Source organism: Sinohyriopsis cumingii, chromosome 5 (genome assembly GCF_028554795.1).
Source record: "Sinohyriopsis cumingii isolate HCF-2022 chromosome 5, ASM2855479v2, whole genome shotgun sequence".
NCBI lineage: Eukaryota > Metazoa > Mollusca > Bivalvia > Unionida > Unionidae > Sinohyriopsis > Sinohyriopsis cumingii.
In genome coordinates, this window is record NC_142965.1 from 74,347,368 (window position 1) to 74,364,899 (window position 17,532).

General features: G+C 37.3%; 1 protein-coding gene across 9 annotated transcripts in view; it reads left to right on the plus strand.

Moving 5' to 3' along the window:
• The first annotated feature begins 1,270 nt into the window (after window positions 1–1,270).
• LOC149799454 (uncharacterized) overlaps window positions 1,271–17,532 on the plus strand; it is a 43,920-nt gene continuing 27,658 nt past the window's right edge. For 4 of the 9 annotated variants that reach the window (XR_016421178.1, XR_016421179.1, XM_089958806.1 and 1 more), the window contains exons 1-2: window positions 1,272–1,452; window positions 3,139–3,319. The gene's annotated coding sequence lies outside the window, so the exon portion shown is untranslated. Of the gene's footprint in view, window positions 1,453–3,138; window positions 3,320–17,532 lie in introns of all 9 variants that reach the window. The other 5 variants (XM_089958809.1, XM_089958810.1, XM_089958808.1 and 2 more) reach the window with 3 other exon arrangements.

The window sequence follows — 17,532 nt, forward strand, 5'->3', positions numbered from 1 at the left end:
CACTGTCTCTTGCAAAAAGGAGACGACCATATTGTATTGTGAGGCCAATAATGAAGTTTAGTCATCCTGGATATCGTCGATAACATCAACGATCGAGGACAATAATAAAACGACCATTTTCAGGAAACTCGTGTATCTAAGAACACACATACTACTTAGTCATTGCTAGCAATCGGCTTTACGTTTGAGAACGTCTTTGTCTCCTACAAAAGCTAAACTTAAACCTCTTCTCCCAGTGTGATACTATATATATGCACTCCCACCCTTGTGTATCAAAGTCTGTCAGTATGTCTTTGTCTTCCACGAATCCCGTGCATAAAACTTAAATCCCCTTTTTCAGTGTGATACTTTATCTATGGATGTATAATCACTCCCGCCCCTGTGTATCAAAGTATCTCAGTCTTAGAGATAGTAGGTTTATGTAAAATTATTAATCCGGGTCGTTTCTTTTAGGCTGACATGATTTCTATTGATTTGCATTTTGTGCTACATCTCGTGATGTTTTCTTCACGTACTCGCCTCTACATTTAAAGGATTCTTTCCCTTACATCAGCACTTAAAGTGCATAAAGCGGTGCGTTCGCCAGTTTTGGTGATCATAATTGACTGGTCCACAAAGAAGAATGGCTAGCCAACAGTGCACAGTAGGAAGGTTGAGTGAGGCAATATATTCAATGGGCAGAATGGAACACCTCCTGGGTCGGATACTGGAAATGGAGTCAAACCCTAAGAAGACGTACTGAACGAGGGCTATATCGTGGCCAAAATTAGTGTTGGGATTGTTCATGAAGGGTGTTGGATAGTGTAATACTGAGTGCTGAAAATAAGTCAGTTTTAGTCACTAGACACTGCCTGTTGGATAATAAATTTAGGGTGTTGGACAGTAGATATTAGATAACTAAGTGTTGGATAGTAGTCTACTTGATACTGGATTTTAGATTAATATTTAACACTCAAATATCGGTCAAACGTTAAATTCCTGTTTGACTCCACATATTTTTCAGCTTAGTAGAGTGATTTTTAAAATACATTTCTACTAGACATCAATTTCAACCCACAATGTTAAATTCCCGTTGGATCCCGTATATCCCCATACTGTTAATTTCCCTTAAATATCCATATCGACGCACAATGTAAACCTACGGCGTAATTTGTATTGCAGTCGAGACCCTTAGTACCTCACATTACTACTTACATATCGCAACTGGAGTCATTCGAGCCCTCTCGAAACGTCCTTGAAGTAATTGTTTGCAAGGAAAACAGTATCAGCTATATAGTGTCATTTATTTTTAACTCAGCTAATCTATATGCTTTTAATATTCTCCGCAGTGATTGGTCGTTTTGTTTGTAGCGAGAGGACTTTACCTGGGGGAGGTTACCTAAGTATCTGACAAGGAGAGAACACACCCACAAATTCGGGAAGACGAGATTTTAAGGGGTTTACGGACATTTTGTAAGTACGAGTCTTCTGTTTATGATTACACAACTACATATATATATATCACAGTTACGGAATTTTTCTGTAGTCAGTGTGTGAAGTTCTATTGAAATGACCTTGTGCTTTAAAATATATATATTATTCAGTGTTGACAGTTATATACCATACGCGTATCTATAAACATTACCATTTGTTTGAGTTGTGACTCCAGACTTCAGTGTAAGACGGAAGAGAATTTAAAAAATAATCGGGTACCTAGATTTGTTTAAACAAATTCTATATACTATGAAAGGTTTAGTATTTTGGGGACTGAAAGGGACACTATACTACGCGACGTAATTTCGCGATGTTTGTAATGTTTCCAAGACCCTTGTTCCATCATCTATCAAGGAATAAAGATGCCGATAATATAAGTTTGTATAGCTATGAATGCGTCATTCTGGTTATTACAAATTCCGATAGTTGAAAATAGATTTTTCTTCTTCAAACATGTTACATAAGTGTTTCACCAAATCAATAAATTATATAGGAAATCGTTTTCAGTTCTAGCGTAGGAAGATTCGTCCATTCCTAGCATTTATAGCTTCAAAGTTAAGCGACTAAAAACACACGATTGTGTTGTACGATAGGTACTTTTGGTCAGTCTTAAGATGTGCTTTTTTAATCTTCATACTTGAAAATATTGGGCTTTTTTCCCCCTTTATTCTAAAACATATAAGTCTTTGAATGGAATTGTCGGATCGCTTTTGAAGGAAGTCTCCCAGTATGATATCTGACAAAAGAGTTAGACCCCACCACCCATTTCTATATCTGCTGATTGCATGTAACCCGAGATAAGAGTATCATTCCCTTTTATAACTGGTATATCGACCTTTCCTCAAATTAGTCAAAAGTAATGCAATGAATATTACTGGCGTGTCATTTTTCTATTTTATCGTTTTGTCGAAAAGATATTATTTTTTAAAAAAATCTTCGTTTTCTAAGGTGAGACCTTGTCTTGATATTTTATGCCACATATTAGGTCTGAGCGTATGTTGAAATTTGTGCTTACTTAACGACAACTTCAAGCATGGATGCACAAACTCGTGTTTGAGGACTGTCTGGTGTTGAAAGTAAACGTTTATTTATATGAGACTCAATTAATCGGAAATGAAAGACTTACCAAAAAGCCAGTGATCTAGAACAGTGAATATACTTAAACCTGTGAATAGAGATCAAAAGCGAGAATGTATGTATGTATGTATGTATGTATGTATGTATGTATGTATGTATGTATGTATGTATGCATGTGTGTGTGTGTTTGTGTGTGTCTGTGTGTGGACAATGCTGAAGAATGAAAGAAATAGTTCTATAGCATTCGCCCACCCTTCCGTTTGTTTGTAACCGTCCTCCCCATCGATTTTAAATACGAAAAGCATCACTGATACACAAGTTGCACAAAACTTAGTCGTTTTATTTATCGTTTCGTCCGGGGGTGAGGATGGGGGCTGATACTGTCAACTTATTGGCGTTTCAAATCAAACTGAAGCTCGCGATGAAAAGCAAGCAGAAAGACTGCTCACTGTCCTTTTCTGGTTTCTAGAACATTCTTTTTCAGTAAAAAATGTATCGTCTCCATGCAATATGTGTAACGTCTCTTGTAATATTTCTAAATCAAATTGATAAAAAAATGAAGAACTCTCTATATACATATTCAAATAGATCTGAATCCAAAATCTACGGAATTGTTGGGATAATGAAGAACGGCGAACCGCATCACAACAGTTGCTTGAAAACATAGACTCTCCCTTTCCAATATGGCGACCGTGTTACTAAAGAAACTCCCGTTTGAATAAAGAATTCCTCCATTTGACAGTGTGTAGGACTATCTGACGATGATCAGGTTAGTAAATATAAATTGATGAATGAATTGAATACGTTTTATGCATGTTTATGTCCCTGATACTTTTTACTTTTTAATTCGACATATAAATACAAATAATACAAATAAATGGGATTAAGTGCGAATACAATACCTGGCAAGTTCACAACGCTTCTATCAACAAAGTTCCACTTAGAGATAATGCACATTACATTTCACACTATCACTACGCTATCTTTACTTATGCAGTCCTTGTTCAGCAAGAGAGAATATATTACACATGCTTTTGTTTAAAATGGTCAGGTATACATAGCGCAGTAACCCACCTAACATTTATATCTTATTGAGGCTTATATATCCTTATGTATCCGTTAGGGTAGATCCAAATAAATTAAATAATACACGAGTAATCCAACTACTGTTAAAAAATCAAAATAACTTAATTTATGAACGTTTTCTGTCAAACAGTGATGTACATTATTCACCCCCTCCCCTTTTGGAAATGACACCCCACCCCAAGAGTCTATTAGCATAACGATGGCATATGCAAGAAACTACGTTGGTTATACTTTGTATAAACATGAAGCGAGGAATGATTGCTACTAGAGGAAGTGCTCAGTAATAAGCTTGCCCGATTTGATAATCAACACGCGAGTTCGAATCCTATCATTGCATTAGCTCAGGTCGATTACTGTACTTTGGTGTTTAATTCGGTAAGCAAAGGAGCCCGCACAATTATTTGTGGGAAAGCAACCATGTAGGTGTCAGCTACTAAGTTTTAGAGATGTAGGACCAAATATGTTATGAGGTTAAATCGGAGTGGGGGGGGGGGGGGCAAGCGCCCCCTGCCCCCTCCTTGCCCCAATGCGGGTCCCCCAATGGCGAGTAAGGCTTGTATCCTCAATAAAGAACTTATTTGTTCAATGAAAAGCTGCCAAACGAATCTAGTCCATATCTGTAGTTTATGTAATCGTGAGCAAAAATGCAAACAGGAGTGTCTATTTTTAACATAGTGAAGGAATACTTACAACATAATATATTGTATGTAATATTTCAAGTGATAGGGCCACCTCTTGACTCAACTTTAGACTGGGAATCCTCTCAACTTTGTGCAGAAATCGTTGAAATCATGTATTAATTGAAATCGTATGGTATATTTAATCTGAGGAAAAAAGAAGACCCCAACCCCCTCGAAACAACAATACAAAAAGTACAACAAAACAATTAATATCAAAACAAATACACTGTTGTCTTTTATATCTTAATGTCCAATGTCACATTTTTAAGTCAAACGTGAGGGGGACAAATCAATATAAGATCTATCTATTATTTCCATAAATGCCTTACTGTTCTACAGGTTTGAATAAGATCTACACACATTTCATTACATGTATTAGGACAGAATTTTTTAGTACAAGTAACAAGATTGAAAATTCCTCTAAATTGTGTTAAGAGTAAGTTTTGATTAAATTGTATTAGAAGTAAATTGATAAATCATATTGGAGGCAGTTTTCTACTAAAATATATTGAGATTGAATCCATTTATTCGTGTTACAATTATATACTACTTAATACAGATTACGCCCTTATGATCAAGTACGAACCGGCTATACATACATTTCCCTTGTATCCTAAAGTCGGCACACAAAGAGAAACTATATGTAAGTACCGCATTGCGGAAACCTAAAAAAAATCATAAGCTTTTACTAATCGCGCTGACGTTGTAGAATTGTCTGTCTAATGACGTACATAGATCTCGACGATAATATGTAAGAGACTACGAAGCCTCACTTGAGATTCTGGCCTTCGCAAGGAGCTAGGAGCGCGCCATATTTGGCGTTGTCTTCAGAAACTGGTATAAAAACCCCAGCCACGGGCCGACACCAGTTTTGCTGGCCAGAACCTCAAACAAGCTTTGTCTTTGCAGCTCGATCCCGAGTACCTTCAATTCCCCAAGAATGTAGTCACGTCTTCATCATCGAGTGACACTACATCAAATGACTTGAACTTCCTTCCTTTCTTCTCTCTCTCTCTCTCTCTCTCTCGGAATTGAGAAATGGATTGACTTAGAGTTTACGAAACAAATCTTCACATAAAAGCTGGTGAAGAAATTCTCTTTTCGTAAAAGTTGGTGGAGAATAAGATGAAGTGAAAAAAAAACATGGATAAAGTGTCACTCAGCATAATGATGATCCACTAGAGAGACTCGCACCAAATCCTTTACGACTAGCAGACCTCATGTCGCTTATGTATGCAGCCGCCTCGCATAGAACAGCTACAGCACTAATCTATCCACATGGCCGATCCGTGGTTCATTCTACTTCGCTCCTGCTTGAATGTCCAGCAACTAACTGCAACTTCCCAGTAACAGGTGTACGCCGTTACCAACACTCTGTCAGTTCCAGTGATTCACACTCCATTCGACAATGGTTCCCTTGATACTACGCAGACGACGATTGAAAACTAAAGCCAGTACATTAAAGGAGACCAGAAACCAATGGAAATATAGAATAATAATAAAAGTACTATAGCAGAAAACCTTATTCTGAAGTATCATCTGCGACCGTAATGCCAATATTTAAATATTGGCCTATCTTCTAGCAGCTGAATTTCCGTGACCTCGTATGCAAAATTTCCGCGCCTATTCGGTTACTTTCGGGATGTGACGTCATAGTAGCGACTCCAGCAGCCCAAGTGGGAGTTGCCAGAGTAAAAGACAATACCGTTTTGCGTTGCTTACGGGTGTAATAGAACATTAAGAAAAGCCTGTGGACATAAAAAAATTCTTTTCCGAAAGATAAAGGCATAATGAAAGAATGGGTACATTATTACAAACGAGTTAATTTCAAAGCAACACCATACAGCACTATGTGCTCGTTACATTTCTCAAAGGAATGTTACGAGAGGGATCATGAAAAAATGGCAGCTCAAAGATACGCAAATGCTAGGCCTAGACTAAAAGTTGGCGCTGTTCCAGAAATACCTTTGGACATTTTAAATCCTGGGAAAAGTGTTAAACGTGTGAGTTACGAAAATAGGCAGAAGGACGAGTAAGTGACCACAAAATGCAACAATCAATCCACATATCTTTTATCTACACCAGCAGTGCTAAAAACAAATCTGATAGCCCGACATCCTGGGCCCCTTCTGGTTTTAGTTCCGGCCCATCCCGTATTCAAAGTGAGGTGCCCGTCAGGTTTGTCGAAACAAAAATTGTTTGCCTGAGGAAACTTTGATCGCGCTGGTGAAATGAGTAAATGTATTTTCAAGATGTTGACATACATGCCTTAACACGGCACAATCTAAATCAAATCACCACTGTCCTAGGTGAAATTTAGATTTGATTTTAATCAAATGGAAGCTTTGCTAAAAATAAGATTCTAAACCTGTCGTGTTTCGAGAAAACACAATTTTCAGTAATCTTATAAAAATTAAAAATTTAATTAAAAAAAATGCATTGTATACATGTAGTATGCATAAACGGTAATCTGTAATAATTGGAACTGATATAAGACTATTCCTTGGGCAGTTTAAAAAGCAGCGATTAAAAAAAAAAGGTCAAAGTTTCACATTAACTGTCTGACAATAGAACGGGAGGGGGGCTATTGACCCCCCCCCCCTTGCCCCAATGTGCGACCGCCCATCTGACGTGCCTTTTCTCCCTGTGATACGCCTTATTATTCCCCCACGACAAGCCCCTTTTGCATATTCTGGTCAGTTCTGGCTAAATTGCAAAATAGCTAAAGTTTTGATTTAAGGACGCAAACAATAAAGCCGGTGTGACTAATGAACATAATCCTTATCCTTGCATTGATCTTGTGAAAAGGACTGCCCTTCGGACATAATTCCAAGAAACCATGTTCGACAGTGTGTGTATGTGTAAGCACCAGCAATTGATTACCAAATAAACGATGCCTATTTTGTTGTTACCTACGATGCCATGGACTTCATTTTAACAGTTCAAATCTGCAGTCACAAGTTACCGTACATGTGGCAACTGTTTTTCTCAAGTTTTATGCCCCACCTTATTTCCTTAGGTTTAAGACTTAATGCATGTAACACTGTTTGCTGAATAAAATATTTATTCAGAATTAGTTCTTTGGGGCCACATATACTGCATGGTATATTTTGTTTTATTCCTTGTAATTTAATCATGGTAATTAAACTTTTCATATACGGTAGAGGAATGTCAGGTGTTAACTGGCCGAGTTTCTTTGGCGGAAATCGAGATGCGATTTTCTTTGCAGAGAAAATTTCAAAGTGATCATTCATTTAAGCTAATTGGTGACAATTTTATTCATTTATATTTTTTTTACGTTAGTACTGTTGTAGTTGTTTAAAAATATCTGAAATTTACTTGAATAATGTTTAATCTTCACGTTCTATTATCTGAAGAAGAAAAAAAGAAGAAAAAAACTGTTGTATGATATTAATTATTTCGTCCAGTGCCGGATTTAGACGTGTGTGCGTGTGATTTGAATTTTTAACGTAGCTTTAACAATTTTTCAGTCATATCGCTACGATGTCTGCAGTGTGGCAGTTTAGACTGTGGATTGCATACGTTATATTTAAAAATGGTTTGGGGTTGGGTTTTTTTCTTCTGACAAATGAAAATTGACAGACATAATGTAATAATCGGGACTTCGCTGCGCAAAATTGAGAGACATTACGAGATCGGGAGGTAGATGAGGAAATACCCTCAAAATTGGGAGGTTTTTCTCCCGACTTGAGAGTTGACAGGTATGAACTGTCCCGGCTTGTGGGATTTCATTCAGGACTTTTAGTTTATTTAAGTCACCAGCCCGGGGCCTGTGCCTAACAAATTTCTTTTAGCACTTACCAGTACAGTACATAAACTATTATATCAGACTGCAGATTCAACTTTTGAATGTGCAACCCAAATGTGGTCTCCTCTCTGCCTTGCTCGCCAATGTTTATGTTTGTATTCGAGGACTGGCTAGTATAGTGTCACGGTACCACGTGATCTGTCGTCTCATCAAAACTCGGAAAAACTCGGCAATTTACGGAATCGTGTTATCTTCCACGCACTATAATCACTACCCGCTTACGATATTTAATTTACAAACATTGCAGTCGAATTAAAATCTGTAGATAATTACATACGCAAAAGGAAAATTTTGATTTCTAGTCTCCTTTAAGCAGACGACTACCGAAGAAAGCCCCACATAACACAAGTTCAGCAGTAGCAGGCCTCAGTGACCTCCGCCAGTTCTAAAGAATCCTAACAGAACTCTTACTTGGAAAACTAATTGGACATAACATATACTGTCAGTGCCTAGAACATTCTGACTTCAGTTAATGTGACTCATAATTATATAGACAGTTTTTCTTGGAGTGCAATTTGTCTTTGGAAACATCAGATTCTCACATACAGGTATGTCTGTTATCACATTAGATATTTTTAAAGGTGACCAATCCCAGAATCCTGTTAAATGGTTAAATCATTTTATACGATGGGCTAAGTTTTATGAACTATCAGAAGATAAAGTTCTAAATGCTTTTCCTTTTCACCTTCAGGGGCATGCTAAAATTTGGTATGATACCTCACCGGAAAATGACATAACCAATTGGCACGACCTAGTCACTGCATTTAAAGCAGATTTCACACTAACGATATCATTTTAGATCTATCAATTTTACAAACTCGCCAAGAGTCTTCTAAAACGGTTATGGACTATTTAAGTCGTCTTTTACAAATTGCAAATAACCAAACTATCCCAGATCAAATATTGTTATCAGTCGCAGCTCAAGGTTTAAAACCAGCCATTAGACAAATTGTATTGAATAAAAACCCCAAAAATATGGATGATTTACGTCAAGCCGCAAATTTAGCAGAGAAATCTATTGCCACCACTGATAACTATGATTGGCCTACACTTGACGGAATTTTAGAGGAACTTAAACAACTTAAAGATAAAATTAAAGCAGTCAACTCAGAACAGAATATAGAAAACAATTCATTCTCTCAATCTTTTGTACATGTCAATAAGGAACCATTTCGGTCTCAACATCATAACTTGGGTCTCACTGGACAGTTTATCTGGTGAATTTTCATCCGACGATGACCAATTACAGAAAAGTGACAATAATTTTACACTGAAGATACAAAAAAAAAAAAAACTAATGATTTTTGTAGAAAGCATACATGTGAGATTTTGACTGCAGTAATCAGGTTAATTCCTGATGCAACTGGTGGTTTTTATACTGAACCAACACTGCCACCAACCCCTAAATTTTACATTCATTTTTGACAAGAAATAGCTATTTTGAATATTTTTCTGTGACAAGGCAGCTAAAAGAATCAGTATGTGCCTTATGCATGAATAAAGTTCACTAGTACTATAACAAATTAGCATACTTTTCATCACCCCTCAACCATCTAGATTTTTAGATATTTACCTCTGTAGCAGACACACAAAAATACGTAAGCCAAGTCGACAGCTCATTTGCAGCCCGAGTTACGCATTTGATCTCCAATGCAAATCTAACTGTGACAGGCAGTCACCAACAAGCCAACCTATTTCCAAGCCTAAAAAATAGGGGGGTGTCAAAATACGAAACTATCCAGTGAGACCTTGTCTTACCAGCCAGCCACAATTCCAAAATTTTCCTGCAGCTCAGTACACTATTCTCGCGATAACTACACATATCAATTACCTCATAGTGCGCGCTACCAATCACAACCACATAGTCGTACCCAAAAATACTGTCTTGGATGTGGTAGACTCTGTAAATCACGTCGCGTATGTCGTCCACGAAATAAACAATGTCACTCTTGTCATAAAACAGGTCATTTTTCACGAGTGTGCTTCTCATCACAACAACAATATGAATTCGCGCCAAATAAAGGGACACAATCTTTCCACAAGCGAACTCGACAGCCCCAAGTTAGTTTGGTAGTGCCAATTCATAAAAATCTCATCCCTACCTATGTCAGAGACAAGATAACTAATGCACTTGTTGATTCAGGCGCAAATATATCAGCAATTAATGAAAAATTTCTTTACCGCGTAGGTTTGAATTCAAGTCACTACAAACCATCAAATTTTTCCAAAATTGTAGGAGCCGGTGGTGAACGTCATAGTGTTTCAGGTATGGTTCAACTCAATTTGAAAATAGGAGGCATACGCTTCTCTCACTCATTCTATGTTGTACCTAATTTAAATCATTCGATTATTTTAGGTATTGACTTTTTGACTAAATACAAAGCAGTCGTGAATCTAGATACACAAACGCTCTCCTTGTTAGACGATACGGTAACCATAAATTTGATTCATAACCAGGCTGGTCTGGCACGCGCCACAAAACACACAATGATCCAACCTAACTCAGTTAGTACAAATGCAATAAGTATCAGTAGAATTCCCAAGGGAACATCTGTTTTACTAGAACCGACTCATAGTATGCCAAATTCTACAATTCTTCCAGCTACAACAATTTTGACAGTTTCTAAGAAGAACTTTATACAAATTATTAACCCAACTCCAATGACAATGCAAATACCTGCCAATACAGTATTAGCATGTGTGGACGTACTAGACCCACAAACAATATTTACCATTAATGAGGACACTTCTGATAGGAATGACACACCTAATATCATGAATACACAATCTAGCAAACCACGCGAACCAATCAATTTTGACTTACACTCTTCAGATTTGACAGAAAATCAAAAACAAGAACTTCATTCATTTTTGAATCAACATAGGGATGTTTTCGCAGTAAACTTAGATGAGTTAGGCAATACTAATGTGTTCACACACCGAATCGAAACAGGTGACTCTATGCCAGTTCGTTGTCAACCTTACCGTGCGGCACCGCACATCAATAAGGAAATTGATAGACAGGTAGAAGAATTATTAGAACATCAATTAATTGAACCTAGTTCATCTAGTTATGCATCCCCAGTTGTATTGGTCAAAAAGAAAAATGGTGACTATCGTTTTGCTATTGATTATAGGAAACTTAATCAGGTGACACAACCGATGACCTTCCCTCTTCCTCGATTAGAAGATGTCATCGATGCAGTTGGACAAACTCAGCCATGTCTTTTCAGTACTTTAGATTTAAATTCGGCATTTTGGCAAATTTCTATGGACCCATTATCAAAACATAAGAGTGCTTTCATAACATCACGTGGTCTTTACGAATGGAATGTAATGCCGTATGGACTCAGAAATGCCCCCGCCACCTATTGTGTTCTTTTAAGTCATGTTCTTAGAGGGATACCGTGGTCAACATATCTTGCATACATAGATGACACCATTATTTTTTCCAATTCATTTGAAGAACACCTCAAACATTTAGACCTTATATTTGGACGTTTGCGGCAATCAAACTTGACACTTAAGCCGTCAAAATGTGTATTTGCAGCATCTGAAGTTGTTTATCTTGGTCATAAATTCTCAACAAAAGGTATCAAGGTAGATGAATCTAAAATAAATACAGTTACACAATTTCCTGTTCCTAAAACACAGAAAGATGTTAGGAGTTTTCTAGGTTTGTGCAACTACTACAGAAAATTTGTTCACGGTTATTCTACCATAGCAGCACCATTAAATAAACTGTTGACAAAAGACAGTTCATTCCATTGGACAGATAAGTGTCAAAAGGCATTTGAAACTCTTAAGACAGCTTTGACTTCAGCGCCTATCTTGGCTTATCCTGACTTTAACAAACCATTTAGGCTCACATGTGATGCTAGCGGCACCGCTCTAGGGTATATTTTGTCTCAAATAGGGACAGATGACAAAGAACATGTTATAGCTTACGGTGATAGAGCTTTATCAGACGCTGAAAAACGATGGTCAGTTACAGAACAAGAATGTTTAGCTGTTTTGGAAGGTATCAGAACATATCATGTTTACCTATCACATCAGAAATTCACCGTCATTACAGATCACAAAGCATTAGTGTGGCTTAAGACAGTTAAACACACTTCAGGTAGATTAATTCGTTGGTCACTTCGCTTGCAAGAATACGACTTTGACATCGTATACACTCCAGGACATAAAAACACAAATGCTGACGCACTCTCACGTCGACACTACGAACAAACTGATAACACTCACAGGGAAGCGGAGAAATCTGCAGATTACATAGACACACAGACTACTCAATCAGAGCCAGCTGTTCACAGTATTCAAAAAGAATTAACAGAAATTACATTTTACTACACAAACGAAGATATTCCAACTCTATCCGCAGTACACACAAATGACACTACACTCAGTGATTCCCCTTCAGAACTACCAGATATTGCTCAATTTCAGCGCGAGTGCCCTGATTTCAAGGACATGTATGTTTACTTAGAGCAAGGAATATTACCAGAGAATACTCGTCGCGCAAAAGCTATTCCGTATGAAGCAAGTCAGTATGAACTCGTAAATGGTGTCTTATATCATTTTTTCCAGCCTCGAGCAAAACACAAAACTTCATCAGATCAACTCATAAAACAAGTAGCTTTACCAACAAATTTGAGACAAGACGTTCTTCTGTCTTATCACGATTCAAAAGCAGGAGGTTGTCACTTAGGTGTCCAAAGAACATATCAAGCTATCAAACAAAAATACTTTTGGCCTAAAATGTACCAAAATGTTTATGATTACATTACATCATGTTCTCAATGTCAACTCATTAAAAGGGACACAAATGCTCGAAAGGCCCCGTTGCACCCATTGCCCCCAGAAGACGTATTTTCTCGGTGGCACATGGACATTTTGTGCATGCCAAAAAGTAAGGAAGGCTACCAGTATATCTTATTGGTGACAGATAGTTTGTCACATTGGTGTGAAGCCTTTTCCTTACGTACACAAACAGCAACGGACATCGGCAATGTTTTGTATAATGAAATATTCACACGTATGGCGCACCGCGAACACTTGTCAGTGATCGTGGACGAAACTTTATGTCCCAAATTGTATTAGCACTCTGTGAACTATTTCAAGTAACACGTCACCATACCAGTTCATATCACCCTCAAACTAATTCCGCGTGCGAACGAACGAACAGCACCATTAGTCAATCGCTTCGAGCGTACTGTAGTAAACAACAAGATGATTGGCCGTCGCTATTGCCCAGCATAATGATGGCATTCCGAATGAGTCCAGCTGTCAATTCAACTGGTTATTCGCCCTATTACATAGTATTTCGTAAGGAAATGACTTTACCTTTAGATGTGTCTCTTACACCTCGAGAGACTGTCCAGAAACAAACACAACAATACATAGATCAGTTAATTCAAAGATTAAAAATAGTTCAAGAATTAGCTAAAGCAAACACCCGCGAAACGGAAGACACAACAAAACAGAGGTTTGACCAGAAAGCAAAGGAACCGCCCTTTCGCGTTGGAGATTATGTACACTTACAAATCGCACACATACCGGTAGGGTTATCAAAAAAGCTTTATCCCCGATGGGAGGGTCCGTATTACATCACTCAATTAGGTCCGAATAACACGTACAGATTACGCCGTTGTTCCGACAATAAAGAAATGAAATCACTCGTACACGCCAACAGACTTAAGCATTATAAAGACCCTAGGGATTATCGACCGCCAACCACGCATGCAGCTAACACAGTCCCTCAGTCGACTCGGCCACGACATGATGAAACGAGCAATGGTGACGCACCAACTGACAATAGTACAGAATGGTACTCAGTTGATAAACTTTTAAAATCCAAATGGATTTCTGGAAAGAAACATTACCTGGTTAAGTGGACCGATGGATCCACGCCATCATGGCAACCAACGGAGAATGTTTCGCAGGCATTAAAAGAAGCATTTCACAGAACACGCACACAATCGAAAACACGTCGCAAACGACTAGGTCGAATATTTCGTCATTGAACTCAATATGAAATTCCGAAGGAAATTCCTTCGTATATGGGAGAGATAATTATAGTCACATCCTCCTTCATTCCATTCTTTCCTCATACCTTCTATTTCTTTTTCTTCTTTCTGGCGCCAAATCTCTTAAACCTCTTTCTTACTCTTTAAGGTATGGATGGAATATGGATTCGGTTCGTAGGATAGTGTTTCTTTTTAACTCTGAATTCAGGGTTCGCAATATCAGAACAAAAACAATTTGAACTATGAGTTATCTTTAGCATCTCCCACTATGGTATGGTTCAGTCTATAAGTGGATTCACACTTTTACATCAGACTCTCACGGAATTGTTCAGTTGAATTTATCGAATATTGTCTTTCACAGTTAAATGCAATACGTCTTACAATGAATGTACAGTTTAATACAACAATCTTGTTATTGAATGAATTAATTCAGAAAGGTGCTTTTCTACGTTAAAATGTGTCATAGAGAGAAGTTTTGCCCTTCATTAATAAAATAGGTAAATACCTATTTGGAATGTTAACAATGAGAAACGTTGCAACATTAGCAAGTCACATAAATATGCTGACGCAATAGAATAATAATAAATTATCGATGTTATTGTTCGATATGGAAGCGATGTCTCCTCCTATACCCAACAGGTCAATAATCGATTTTTAAAAAAAATAATAAACACAACGTGTACGGCTATTGGTCGAAAGTCGAAAACGTTACTATTTTTAGAGCAAGCGATGCTCGTCACTGTCGAAAACATGCGTGAAAAGTATTACAGAATGGAAGAAATGATTGCTGCTCAAATGGTTGAGTCTCAGCAAATTAGTCACACGGCAGCAGGCAAGGTACCTGCTACACTGATTAAACCGCATGTTTTTACGGAATCTATTAATCAAATTGAAACGATCGTATCTACCTATTATATATGTTATTCAATAACGCCAAAGGATCCGCATTACTGTTTTTAGCAACACGTAAAGATCGTGACCTATATAATTCGCTACATATCCCAATTTCGTCCCAACCTTTAAGACGAATTATTAATTCCAGTTTTAATGAATGCATCATGAACACACGTTACACAGTTACTTGGTTTACCTGGCATATTACCGTATCGTATCACACATTCTAGATATCTTCTCAAATTATGTTCTGCCGATACAAAACCAAAGTATAAAAAAAGAGAAATATACACATACATAAAGTAAAATAAAGTGAACAAGAAATGTATGCTAACATTAGTGTTATAATTATTTCATAAGCCCAGTTGTAGAAGTAGATTTCGTAGAATTTTATTGAAATATTTTAAAACCCTATTGGTCATCTTTTCCTTCAGATTTTTTATTTAATGTCGTACCATGATCTTTTTATTGTATCAGTTTTTTTGAATATTATCCGATATTGTCAAATGTTCTACTCACTGCATTTGGAATTTTATTAAATATTTTGCAAAAATACTCGTCATTGTATTTTTTGTATTTTACTGAGTATTTTGCAGTGTTTTTCTCTCATTGTACCTTTTGATATTTTATGAATACTTGTATTGTTTTCTCATTGTATATTTTGTATTTTACTCTGTATTTGCAGTGTTTTTCTTATGTATTTTTGAACTTACAATATGTCTCACAATGTTTTATTATTGTATGTTTTGATCTGTCACCTTTTATATTCTATTTATGAATGTAATTTTTTTTATCTCGAGCCTCGAGGACTCGGCTCAAATGAACCGGAGGGTATTATTAGGACAGAATTTTTTAGTACAAGTAACAAGATTGAAAATTCCTCTAAATTGTATTAAGAGTAAGTTTTGATTAAATTGTATTAGAAGTAAATTGATAAATCATATTGGAGGCAGTTTTCTACTAAAATATATTGAGATTGAATCCATTTATTCGTATTACAATTATATACTACTTAATACAGATTACGCCCTTATGATCAAGTACGAACCGGCTATACATACATTTCCCTTGTATCCTAAAGTCGGCACACAAAGAGAAACTATATGTAAGTACCGCATTGCGGAAACCTAAAAAAAATCATAAGCTATTACTAATCGCGCTGACGTTGTAGAATTGTCTGTCTAATGACGTACATAGATCTCGACGATAATATGTAAGAGACTACGAAGCCTCACTTGAGATTCTGGCCTTCGCAAGGAACTAGGAGCGCGCCATATTTGGCGTTGTCTTCAGAAACTGGTATAAAAACCCCAGCCACGGGCCGACACCAGTTTTGCTGGCCAGAACCTCAAACAAGCTTTGTCTTTGCAGCTCGATCCCGAGTACCTTCAATTCCCCAAGAATGTAGTCACGTCTTCATCATCGAGTGACACTACATCAAATGACTTGAACTTCCTTCCTTCCTTTCTTCTCTCTCTCTCTCTCTCTCTCTCTCTCTCTCTCTCTCTCGGAATCGAGAAACGGATTGACTTAGAGTTTACGAAACAAATCTTCACATAAAAGCTGGTGAAGAAATTCTCTTTTCGTAAAACATGCCTTACTGTTCTTCAGGTTTTAATAAGATCTCCACACATTTCCATAAACGCCTTACTGTTCTACAGGTTTGAATAAGATCTACACACATTTCATTACATGCCTTACTGCTCTACAGGTTTGAATAAGATCTACACACATTTCCATAAACGCCTTACTGTTCTACAGGTTTGAATAAGATCTACACACATTTCCATAAACGCCTTACTGTTCTACAGGTTTGAATAAGATCTACACACATTTCATTACATGCCTTACTGCTCTACAGGTTTGAATAAGATCTACACACATTTCCATAAACGCCTTACTGTTCTACAGGTTTGAATAAGATCTACACACATGTCCATAAACGCCTTACTGTTCTACAGGTTTGAATAAGATCTACACACATTTCCAAAAACGACTGACTGTTATAGAAATAATCAAGATCTATATGACTTTTTTCTTTGTAGTTTGAACTTGGCATTAGATGATTGTTATAGAATAAGAGGACCATAGTGGCATAAAATGGCTAATAAATAACAAGTCAAAATTTTATAAGGCGTCATCCCATGTCTACTGAAAAATTGTCTAGTACATGTATAATGTCAGTAATAGAGATGCCATGTTACCAGGGCCGGCGCTACCATATAGGCAAACTAGGCAGCCGCCCAGGGCGCTGATTTCAGGGGGCGCATTTTTAAATTTTTTTATTGTTTATAAATTTTGAAATTGATATTTTCCGGGGGGGGGGGGGGGCGCCAGAATCTAACCTTGCCTAGGGCGCCAGATAGTCTGGTCGGGTATGGCGCCGGCCCTGCATGTTACATCATAAACGCGTTAAGGAATGCTTGCTGCTGCATTCAGTTAGAAATAACACACGTCCTGCACG